We start from the raw sequence: 12,702 nt of genomic DNA on the forward strand, positions 1-12,702 counted from the left end.
CACCACCCCTGCCACTGATCCCCCCCCACCACCCCTGCTACTGATGCCACCACCCCTGCCACTGATGCCACCACCCCTGCCACTGATCCCCCCCACCACCCCTGCCACTGATCCCCCCCACCACCCCTGCCACTGATGCCACCACCCCTGCCACTGATGCCACCACCCCTGCCACTGATCCCCCCCACCACCCCTGCCACTGATGCCACCACCCCTGCCACTGATCCCCTCCCCCCACCACCCCTGCCACTGATGCCACCACCCCTGCCACTGATCCCCCCCCCACCACCCCTGCCACTGATGCCACCACCCCTGCCACTGATCACCACCCCTGCCACTGATGCCACCACCCCTGCTACTGATCCCCATCCCCCTCACCACCACCACTGCCACCGATCCCATCCTCCCCACCACCCCTGCCACTGATCCCATCCCCCCCCACCACCCCTGCTACTGATCCCCCCACCACCCCTGCCACTGATGCCACCACCCCTGCCACTGATGCCACCACCCCTGCCACTGATGCCACCACCCCTGCCACTGATGCCACCACCCCTGCCACTGATCATCCCCCAGCACCCCTGCCACTGATGCCACCACCCCTGCCACTGATGCCACCACCCCTGCCACTGATGCCACCACCCCTGCCACTGATGCCACCACCCCTGCCACTGATCCCACCACCCCTGCTACTGATCCCCATCCCCCTCACCACCACCACTGCCACCGACCCCACCCCCCTCATCACCACCACCGCTGCCACCCCCTCACTGCCACCCCCTCACCACCACCCCCGCTGCCACCAAACCCACCCCCTCATCACCACCATCGCTGCCACCCCCTCACCACCACCCCTGCTGCCACCGATCCCACCCCCCTCACCATCACCGCTGCCACTTATCCCACCCCCCTCACCATCACCACCGCTTCCACTGATTCCACCCCCCTCACCACCACCCCTGCTGCCACTCATCCCACCCCCCTCATCATGTCTGCAACCTCTGACCTCTCCTGTACCAAGTCCACACAGCCTCTGACCTCTCCTGTATCATGTCCGCACAGCCCCTGACATCTCCTGTACCATGTCCACACAGCCTCTGACATCTCCTGTACCATGTCCACACAGCCTCTGACCTCTCCTGTACCATGTCCACACAGCCCCTGACATCTCCTGTACCATGTCCACACAGCCTCTGACCTCTCCTGTATCATGTCCGCACAGCCCCTGACATCTACTGTATCATGTCCGCACAGCCTCTGACATCTCCTGTACCATGTCCACACAGCCTCTGACATCTCCTGTACCATGTCCACACAGCCTCTGACATCTCCTGTACCATGTCCGCACAGCCTCTGACATCTCCTGTATCATGTCCGCACAGCCTCTGACCTCTCCTGTATCATGTCCGCACAGCCTCTGACCTCTCCTGTATCATGTCCGCACAGCCCCTGACATCTCCTGTATCATGTCCGCACATCCCCTGACATCTACTGTATCATGTCCGCACAGCCTCTGACATCTCCTGTACCATGTCCACACAGCCTCTGACATCTCCTGTACCATGTCCACACAGCCTCTGACATCTCCTGTACCATGTCCACACAGCCTCTGACTTCTCCTGTATCATGTCCGCACAGCCCCTGACATCTACTGTATCATGTCCGCACAGCCTCTGACATCTCCTGTACCATGTCCACACAGCCTCTGACATCTCCTGTACCATGTCCACACAGCCTCTGACATCTCCTGTACCATGTCCGCACAGCCTCTGACATCTCCTGTATCATGTCCGCACAGCCTCTGACCTCTCCTGTATCATGTCCGCACAGCCCCTGACATCTCCTGTATCATGTCCGCACAGCCCCTGACATCTCCTGTATCATGTCCGCACAGCCTCTGACATCTCCTGTACCATGTCCACACAGCCTCTGACCTCTCCTGTATCATGTCCGCACAGCCCCTGACATCTACTGTATCATGTCCGCACAGCCTCTGACATCTCCTGTACCATGTCCACACAGCCTCTGACATCTCCTGTACCATGTCCACACAGCCTCTGACATCTCCTGTACCATGTCCACACAGCCTCTGACCTCTCCTGTATCATGTCCGCACAGCCCCTGACATCTACTGTATCATGTCCGCACAGCCTCTGACATCTCCTGTACCATGTCCACACAGCCCCTGACATCTCCTGTACCATGTCCACACAGCCTCTGACCTCTCCTGTACCATGTCCGCACAGCCCCTGACATCTCCTGTACCATGTCCACACAGCCCCTGACATCTCCTGTACCATGTCCACACAGCCTCTGACCTCTCCTGTATCATGTCCGCACAGCCCCTGACATCTACTGTATCATGTCCGCACAGCCTCTGACATCTCCTGTACCATGTCCACACAGCCTCTGACATCTCCTGTACCATGTCCACACAGCCTCTGACATCTCCTGTACCATGTCCGCACAGCCTCTGACATCTCCTGTATCATGTCCGCACAGCCTCTGACCTCTCCTGTATCATGTCCGCACAGCCCCTGACATCTCCTGTACCATGTCCGCACAGCCTCTGACCTCTCCTGTATCATGTCCGCACAGCCCCTGACATCTCCTGTATCATGTCCGCACAGCCCCTGACATCTCCTATACCATGTCCACACAGCCTCTGACCTCTCCTGTACCATGTCCGCACAGCCCCTGACATCTCCTGTATCATGTCCGCACAGCCCCTGACAACTCCTGTACCATGTCCACACAGCCTCTGACATCTCCTGTACCATGTCCACACAGCCTCTGACCTCTCCTGTATCATGTCCGCACAGCCCCTGACCTCTCCTGTACCATGTCCGCACAACCCCTGACCTCTCCTGTATCATGTCCGCACAGCCCCTGACCTCTCCTGTACCATGTCCGCACAGCCCCTGACATCTCCTGTATCATGTCCGCACAGCCCCTGACATCTCCTGTATCATGTCCGCACAGCCCCTGACCTCTCCTGTACCATGTCCGCACAGCCCCTGACATCTCCTGTATCATGTCCGCACAGCCCCTGACATCTCCTGTATCATGTCCGCACAGCCCCTGACATCTCCTGTACCATGTCCACACAGCCTCTGACATCTCCTGTACCATGTCCGCACAGCCCCTGACATCTCCTGTATCATGTCCGCACTTTTACCACTTTTAACTATAATTTGCTCTTTTATATATAAAGCCCTGCTTTTATATCTATCTTATCTATGATAGTACACTCTTCAAATTTGCTTTAAAATGCATGGTTTTCCCTTTTATGAACAAGAAAATAATGGCGTTATGGTGTTGGGCCGGTATAATAATGCTATGGGGCTGGTATGACATTTTTTCCAGGGCTGAATTTTATTCCCAGTCCGGCCCTGGCCCTAATACAAACTTTACTGCAGTTAGACAATATACTATAGCTTCCCCCAGCCTGGGATCATACAGTGAAGGAGCAACAGTAGACTGACGAGGCCACCTCTCTGCTCTTACCTTCTGTCAGCAAGTTCCTGGTCCCTCTCCCTGATCTACAGTGGATTACAACAGGCTGATATGAAGTTGGATTCAGGTATTTATTCTAGCTTCATTTAAAAATACATTTCATGTTATTTTAATGAACACATAACTACATCCATTGGGGGTTTCTAACTATCTGCATAGAGTTTAGGCTTTTGACTCAAAACTGGCATTTATCCAGGAGTTCTTGTCATATTTACATAGATTTTTTTTCCGGGATTGAAAGTGTGTTCTTTGATACATGTTTTCTGATAAATCAGCTGACAAAACATTTTGAGCAAACTCTCCCATAGAGCATTGGGTTATCAGAAAATCATTAGTGTTGCTGAAAGCTGTGACAGTGCCACTTGTGAGACTACAATTCTCATCCAGATGATTAAAATTTTATTACCATTTTATTTCTTATTCCTTTTATTTCTACCACATACATTATGTTTGCTTAAAATACAGATATTTCAATGATATCTCCCAAAACGCTCAATCTTAAAAAAAAAACGTATATATATATGTATATATATATGTATATATATATATACACACACTATAATACGTGAATATTTTCAGTATGCTAATATTGGCATTTTAGAAATATGCCTGAGGGTCTAGTTTATACTTCCATAAAATTTGATACATTACAGGTAATGTCATACTTGGAAAATATATGACAAGGACCATGTAAGTATAATTTATTTTGAAATATGTTTAATCATTGATAAATAGATCTGTGTGTAGGACATAACATGTAATTACTACGCAGTCCTTGGATATACCGCCTTAAACAAAAACTTTAACGTGTTTTCGGAAACTACACCTTTCAAGATTTTATTGTAACATTTACCCAAAGGTAATTTTTTTATTCTGGCTTTCTTTTTGCCTTGCCGATATATTTTGATTTTTGTATTTAATATATGGATTTGTAAATGCCTCCTCTATATATCTAGGAATGAGGATAAAACTAGTGATCGACCGTTTTTTTAATACCGATATTTTGGTCATCGGATATCGGTATCGGCCGATATTTTCGGACATGTAAATTTTTTTTTTTTTTTCTAAAGGTACTCCTTGTGGAAGGATCTGGGGGTCTAAAAGACCCCAAACCCCTCCTCGGCACTGAAAAGCTTTCAAAACGCCAAGTTTGGCTGTTTTGAATGATGTCAGTTTTTTTAATTCAGCGCCGAGTACCAGGAAGTGATGTTATGACATCACTTCCGGGTTTTTTACATGGAGACCGGCGCATTCGCACTTGCGGCAGGGATACCGGCTTTCATGGGGACACATCTTCATGCTACACTGGGTCTTCTCTTCAGCGGTGGAGGTAGGGTGAGCCGTGGAAGGCGGCGGGAGGGGGGGAGATGTCCCCTCCCGCTCCTTGTAATGACAGCTGAGCAGCTTCTCAGCCGCACCGATTGTTATTACAAGTCAGCCGACCATCGGCTATGGACACCGGTACCGGGGTGATGCCTCTAGCTGCAGGCATCACCCCAGGACATGCACTTTGCCTAAATATCGGCAATATCGGTAACCTCAGGGGCCGATTCCGATATATTGGGGAAAGTGCATATTGGCCCCTGATATAGTGGTGTTGCCGATAATCGGTCGATCCCTAGATAAAACCCCTGTTTTTTGACTGCTAAGATAATCCTAGTTAAAGAGGAACTAAACTCACCTAACCACCATTAAAGTGGAGCTCCAGGCTCCTGCAGAAAACATTTAAATCAGCAGCTACAAATACTGTAGCTGCTGACTTTTAATATTAGGACACTTACCTGTCCAGGAATCGAGTGGTGTCTTCACCTGAGCCAATTTTTCAATCGACTGTTGGGTGCTGGCGCCACCATCTCCACTAAGGTTCCCTGCTGCGCATGTGCTAATCGTGCTGTGCTCTATGAATTGGCAAGCTGCGGGGGAAGGAGGAGAGGTGCCGAACTTCCGGCCGAGTGTGAGTATGCCGCGGTGAACTCAGCCAGAAGTAGGAGTGGGTACCTGTCAAAACCAGTTACCCCCCCAAAAGGAGCCAAATGTAGTGGCGGAAGGGGGGAGGAGGCAGATAAGTGGAGTTTCCCCTTTTGGGTGGAGCTTTGCTTTAACTATTTTTAAAACTTAAAGCAGAGTTCCACTCAAAAGTGAAACTTCTGCTTATTTGTCTCCCCCCCCCCCTCTGGTGCCACAATTGGCACCTTTCAGGGGGGAGCAGGAACCTGTTTTTGACAGGTACCCTGTCCCCACTTCTGTCAGACCTCGCCGTGGTGAAGTTCGTCAGAGGTTCGGACCCCTACTCCTCCCTCTGCTTTGTAGCCAATTACAGAGCGCAGCATGCTTCACACACGCGCAGTAGGGACCCACCTGTGAAGCCGCAAGGCTTCACTGCTGGGTTCCCTTATCGGCAATGGCGGCGGCAGCACTCGACAGCCGATGGAAACATCGTCTGCAGTGCTGACCTCGCTGGACTCCAGGACAGGTAAGTGTCCTAATATTAAAAGTCAGCAGCTTTAGTAAGTGTAGCTACTGACTTTAAATTATTGGGGGGGGGGGGGCGGAACTCCGCTTTAAGCTGGATACACACTATACAACTTTTGTTGTGCCATTTCCTTTAGATTTACCTTCAACTATATAGTACCAGGGCCTGCCTGTTTGCATCCAAATTGAAAGTGTTTAGGTTTGACCTCATATTATATGGTTTTGGTATATCTAAAGGAAAAAAAAAATGTATAGTGTGTATCCAGCTTTATGCTGCTAGCATTAGTAAAGAGAAAGTAAGGGATAGTATATATGCTTGTTTAAACTTTTTATTTTTATTTTACATGTCTTCAGTTACTTTCTGGTTTCTGGCCTAGGCCAAAATTACATCATACATCCTAAGAGTCTTCATGGGCATTTTATTCTTTTTTTTTTTATCTGGAAGAGGGGAGAAGGGGATTTCTCAGCTAAACCCACCCTACTACCTGCATGCCTAAGCTTAGAGATGGATTCCAGGAAGTAAATGCTACATGAATCATCTGCCCTTACTTAAGATACAGATAGAGGCGTAAGTTTGTTTTGAATATTACAAATCAATCAATAAATAGCATTTTCAATTTGTGGTGCTCAGATACAGTTAAGTTCCACTTAAGCTGGCCATACACTAATAGAGTGTTTGTACAAGCATTTATATGAACATTTATATGAAAGTTCTCAGTACATTTGATGACTTGGTGACTGTCTTTGAAAAGTATTTCAAAATTTAGTTTGCTTTTTAACATTAAAAATTTGGAACAAATGGACTTTACTGAATGAAAACCACATACACTGTTAGAAATTTTTTTGTTCAAGAAAAATGTTCTATCCTAATCCTTTTTATTGAAAATCCTATTTATTAAAAAAAATTTCAACCAAAATTTTACTAAAGTATGGGCTGCTTTAGACTTAAAGAGAGTCTATTCTTTTTTTAGGCTTCATTCACATGTCAGCGCAGCGATCGCGGGCGATCTGCCCGCGATCCGGAAATCATTGCAAATCGCAGGATGCCTGTGCGCTGCCCGTGATTTGCAATAGCACCCCAAATTGCGGTAACATCGCGCAAAAAAAATTGCAGGACGCATGACGCCCAAAAAAGGTACAAGAGCTTCTTTGGGGCGTCATGCATCCCGCGATTTTTTTGTGCGATGTTACCGCGATTCGGCAGGCGCAAATCGCGGCAACATCGCACAGCGTTTGGGGTGCTATTTCAAATCACGGGCAACGCACAGGCGTCCCGCGATTTGCAATGATTTCCGGATTGCGGGCAGAATCGCGGTGATTGGTAAGACCTGGCCCACAGACTTCCGCTGAGAGGTGCACCAAAACACAGTACTTATGTGGATCTACAAGGGAAGAAGCTGAATATGTAATAAATAAAAATGCCTAGAAATATGAAGGGCCCATTTATGTCTTTGCAAGGCCGGAACTCGTGGAGACACGTGCCTCATGGCACTCCGGCTCACTAAGACAATGCACATACCTTGCAGTGTGCTGTAATGCACCATAGTGGGTTGTGGTACATAGTGAAAGATGTTTTTTTTTATTTAAAAATGCTTAGAAAGCATGAGGACTCATCCACATGGACATTTATAGACATAAAGTATGCCTAGCATAAAAATATGACGCTTTGCCTGCAGAGCCCCAAGTGGGGCTTACAGGCAGCCATAGAAGTGAATAGCTGTATGACCCTGTGCTAGTGTAAATGTCAATGCTTTTGTGCATCAGCATTTATTTACCAGTGCATAAACTGACATATTTTCCTGAGAAGAAACGTCTTTGGGAAAATATGTCATACACACACGCCTGGGTAAAAGTTCATACGGTTATTCACTTCTATGGCCAACTGTATGCCCCTCCTATGTGGGAAAATGCTGTTTTTTGCACTAGGCATATTTTAGGCTTGCATACATCCATTTGCATGTAGCCATAATGAAACCATGTGTTTATTATGGCTAATACTTTACATAGAATTGTACATGATTTTTATGGATAGATTACACCTGGACTCACCTCTATACTGATATAATTCTGTATTTATGGATTACACTTGGGGGAGAGAGAGAGAGATATAGAAAGCAGTTTTACTATTTATTTTAATTTCGTTTCTGTAAAAGATAATAAAGAACATTGGGTCGATTTACTAAAATTGGAGCACTCAGAATCTGGTGCAGCTTTGCATGGTAGCCAATCAGCTTCTGACTTCAGTTTGTTCTATTAAGCTTTGACTATAAAACCTGGAAGGGAATTGGTTTCTATGCAGAGCTGCACAAGATATTGCATGCTCTAGTTTTAGTAAAGCCCCCCCATTGTGACAACATAACTACTGACATTACAAATAGCAAGGTTATATAATACATAGAGTAGGTTTACACCTGGTAAGTGACTGATATTATTCTGTATTTATGGATTACACCTGGGGAGAGAGAGAGAAGAGAAAGAAGAAGAGATGGGGAAAAAAGAGAGAAGATTGAGAAAGGAGAGACTGGACAGAGAGAGAGAGATAGAGAGAGAGATGAGAGATATATAGAGAGAGAGAGGTCAGAGAGAGATAGAGAGAGGTCAGAGAGAGAGAGAGATCGATGAGAGAGAGAGATCAGAGAGAGAGAGAGAGAGAGGGAGAGATGAGAGAGATAGAGAGAGGTCAGAGAGAGAGAGAGAGAGATGAGAGAGAGATGAGAGAGAGAGAGAGAGAGAGAGAGAGAGAGAGAGAGAGATGAGAGAGAGAGAGATGAGAGAGAGAGATCGATGAGAGAGAGAGATGAGAGAAAGATGAGAGAGAGATGAGAGAGAGAGATGAGAGAGAGATGAGAGAAAGATGAGAGGGAGATGAGAGGGAGATGAGAGAGAGATGAGAGGGAGATGAGAGGGAGATGAGAGGGAGATGAGAGAGAGAGATGAGAGAGAGATCGATGAGAGAGAGATTGATGAGAGAGAGAGAGATCAGAGAGAGAGATCAGAGAGAGAGATCGATGAGAGAGAGAGATGAGAGAGAGATGAGAGAGAGATGAGAGAGAGATGAGAGAGAGAGAGAGAGAGAGATGAGAGGGAGATGAGAGAGATCAGAGAGAGAGAGAGAATCTTCCATTCTATAGAAGAGAAGAGGAAACTTCAAATCCTACTGGGAGAAGAGGAGCCAATGGTGAGAATAGCTGCACAATATGTGACAGCATGTCACAGACTGAGAGGGACATGAAAAACTGAGGACTTTAAAATCCTTTACATGGACTCATCCCCCATTCCCCATTCCCCTTTATATTACCTACCCCCCCCCAAACTCAACTACTTTGGCAATGCTAAAATGTATTTGGTCCTGCCAATAAAGCTTATTTGAATTGAATTGAATTGAGAGAGAGAGAGAGATCAGAGAGAGAGAGAGAGATCAGAGAGAGAGAGATCAGAGAGAGAGAGATCAAAGAGAGAGAGAGAGAGAGATAGATCAGAGAGAGAGAGAGAGAGAGAGAGAGAGAGAGAGAGAGAGATCAGAGAGAGAGATCAGAGAGAGAGAGAGAGATAGATCAGAGAGAGAGAGAGAGAGAGAGAGAGAGAGAGAGAGAGAGAGAGAGAGATCAGAGAGAGAGATCAGAGAGAGAGAGAGAGATAGATCAGAGAGAGAGATCAGAGAGAGAGATCAGAGAGAGAGAGAGATAGATCAGAGAGAGAGATCAGAGAGAGAAGAGAGAAAGGGAAGAGAGAATAGAAAAGAGAGCAAGAGAGATCAGAGAGAGAGAGAAGAGAGAAAGAGAAGAGAGAATAGAAAAGAGAAAGAAGAGAGAGAGAGAGAGAGAAAGAATAGGAGAGAGAGGGAGAATAGAAGAGAGAGAGAGAGAGAGAGAATAGAAGAGAGAGAGAATAGAAGAGAGAGAAGAGAGAGAGAGAATAGAAGAGGAGAGAATAGAGAGAGAAAAAAGAGAAAGAAGAAGAGTGAGGAGAGAGAGAGAGAAGAAGAAGAGAAGAGAGAGAGAGAAGAGAGAGAGAGAGAGAGAGAGAGAAGAAAGAGAGAGAGGGGGGAACAGAGAGAGAAGAGGGGAGAGAGAGAGGGGAGAGAATAAAGGAGGAAGAGTGGGGGAAGAGAAGAGAATTATATACATTATATAAGGTATATATTGTATGTATAGATGTATATATTCTGGCATTTCTTGCACCTTGCACTGACACTGAACAATTTATTTGTTACTGCAAGTCTGCCTATAGCAGAAGAAAACTTTGTATTTATATTGATTGAGTAAACTTTTTATAGTTTGTTCTAATTCCGTTTCTATACAAGATAATAGAGAACATTGTGACAACATAACTGCTGGCAGTGCAAATAGCAAGGTCATATAATACATAGAGGAGGTTTACACCTGCTGAGTGAAGGGAAAGCAAATTACAGCACAGCACAGCTGGATAGGCTGCCATAGAAACATTAATGTCTAAGAGAATGCTGCAAGGTTTGGAGGTGCTTTGGACTTAAAAAATTGCAATAAAGGAAACCTATTTTGAAAACCACACTCTACATGAATCAAAGAGACATGTCAACATTAAAAAACAATATTATATTTAAAGTACTTTTTATAACAATATTTGAAACATGATGCTCCAGACTTCAACATGCCATTTACAGCTTCAATAGAGATGGCAAGGTCACTTAAGAGTAAAAGTTTACAGAACGTCAAATTTTTCAGTTCTGTTGAGTCTTATTGAGGATCATAAATCATTGAATTTTACAGAGAAGGGAATATGATCTGAGGTATGCACAATGACAAGCCTCCATCCCCAATACAACATACAAAAACAGAGGCAGTGTTCCTTTGGGACTTTGTGTGAGGTAAGTCACTATACTAAGTATCTAAATTGTATACGGTCACAGGATAATATTTGATTGTTAATTTATTGCATATTACATGATAAACATAGTAATATACAGGTAATATTTGGACAACCATAAATTGAGGGCTTGACATACAGTAAATAAATATCATACATAAATACATTTTATATTACAATAATGAATAAATATATTTATATATAAAAAAATATATATATATATCATAAAGTCAGCCTCCAAATGGTATGTCTTCATATCTATGAGCTCTACGCGTTTCGTGGCTCTCCGTCCACTCATCAGGAGCTCTAAAGGACCATTGCCTCTTTTTGTACATTGAATTTTACCATCGAGGTAGGAGGACCAGAAGAGAGCTGGCTTATGCAATAAAACAAATATGGCTATGGATGTACATATACTGAATCATGTTAAATATATACAGTGGGGCATTTAAAAACATACCACTCTAAGGTAAGATAAGGGGGAGCAAACCAAGCACAATTCAGTTTGCATTAGGTTTGCGGGATGAACCAGGAAGTCTTCAGGCACCAATATTTTGCCAGACCCTACTGAAGTCTATGGGGTTTATTTAACCACTTGCCGACCGGTCACGTTGACCGTACTGCGGCAAAGTGGCTCGCTATCGTCCAGCGACGTAGACCTACATCGCTGGACTCCTCCCCTTGTGGGTGGCGCACGCGCGCCGTCGGAGGCTCGCTCCCGCTGTTTTCAGACACAGCGGGAGTCGGGCCAGGGGAGGAGAGGCGGTGATCACCGCTGCTCTTCCCCGATCATCGGGGATCGAGTGTGGAAATCCGCCTGTTGGGTAAACAAAGCGGGCGAATCTCCTAAGTGACATTCAGTGACAGATTGCAGGATTCAGCATAGCTGAACCTGCGATCTGTGCCTGTGTCACATAGTCCCCTCCCCCCACACACGTTAGTAAGCACCAGGCATACATTAACCCCTTGATCACCAATAAACGTTAACCCCTTCCCTGCCAGTGTAATTTTTACAGTAACAGTGCATATGTATAGCACTGATTACTGTAGTAATGTCACTGGTACCCCCAAAAGTGTAAAAAATGTCAGTCAAGGGTCCGATCTGTCCGCCGCAATGTCGCAGTCCCGCAAAAAAAAAAAATCGCAGATCGTCGCCAGATCGCCGCCATTACTAGTTAAAAAAAAAACAATAAAAATGACATAAATTTCCCGTAGTTAGTAGCTGTGATAACTTTTGCGCAAACCAATCAAAATATGCTTATTGAGAAAGAAGGACACTCAGCTGTTGTAAACACAGCCAACCGTTCTTCTTTCTGGAATGATCACAGAGCACCTGTGATCCTTCTATATAGGATCACAGGTCTCTATGATCATTTCACAGGCCCATCCCCCATACAGTTAGAAAACACTCCCCTAGGCTCACACTTAGCCCTTTGATCACCACTGTGTTAACCCCTTCCCTGCCGATGTCATTATTACAGCAACAGTGCATATTTTAAGCACTGATTACTGTAGTGATGTCCCTGGTCCCCCCAAAAGTGTCAAAAATGTCAGTTAGGGGTCCGATCCTTCTGCCGCAATGTCGCAGTCCCGCTAAAAATCGCAGATCGCCACCATTACTAGTAAAAAAAATAAAAATTACATAAATCTTTTCCCTAGTTTGTAGATGCGATAACCTTTGCGCAAACCAATCGGAATACAAATTGGTCTGAAAGGATGAAAAATTTTGATTTTAAATTTTTTTTGGGGGGGGGGGATGTTCTATAGCAGAATGTGAAAAATATATATTTTTTTCAGAATTGTCGCTCTTTTTTAGTTTATAGTGAAAAAATAAAAATCACACAGGTGATCAAATACCACCAAAACAAA

Source organism: Pelophylax lessonae, assembly GCF_965119305.1.
Source record: "Pelophylax lessonae genome assembly, chromosome: 13".
NCBI classification, from domain to species: domain Eukaryota; kingdom Metazoa; phylum Chordata; class Amphibia; order Anura; family Ranidae; genus Pelophylax; species Pelophylax lessonae.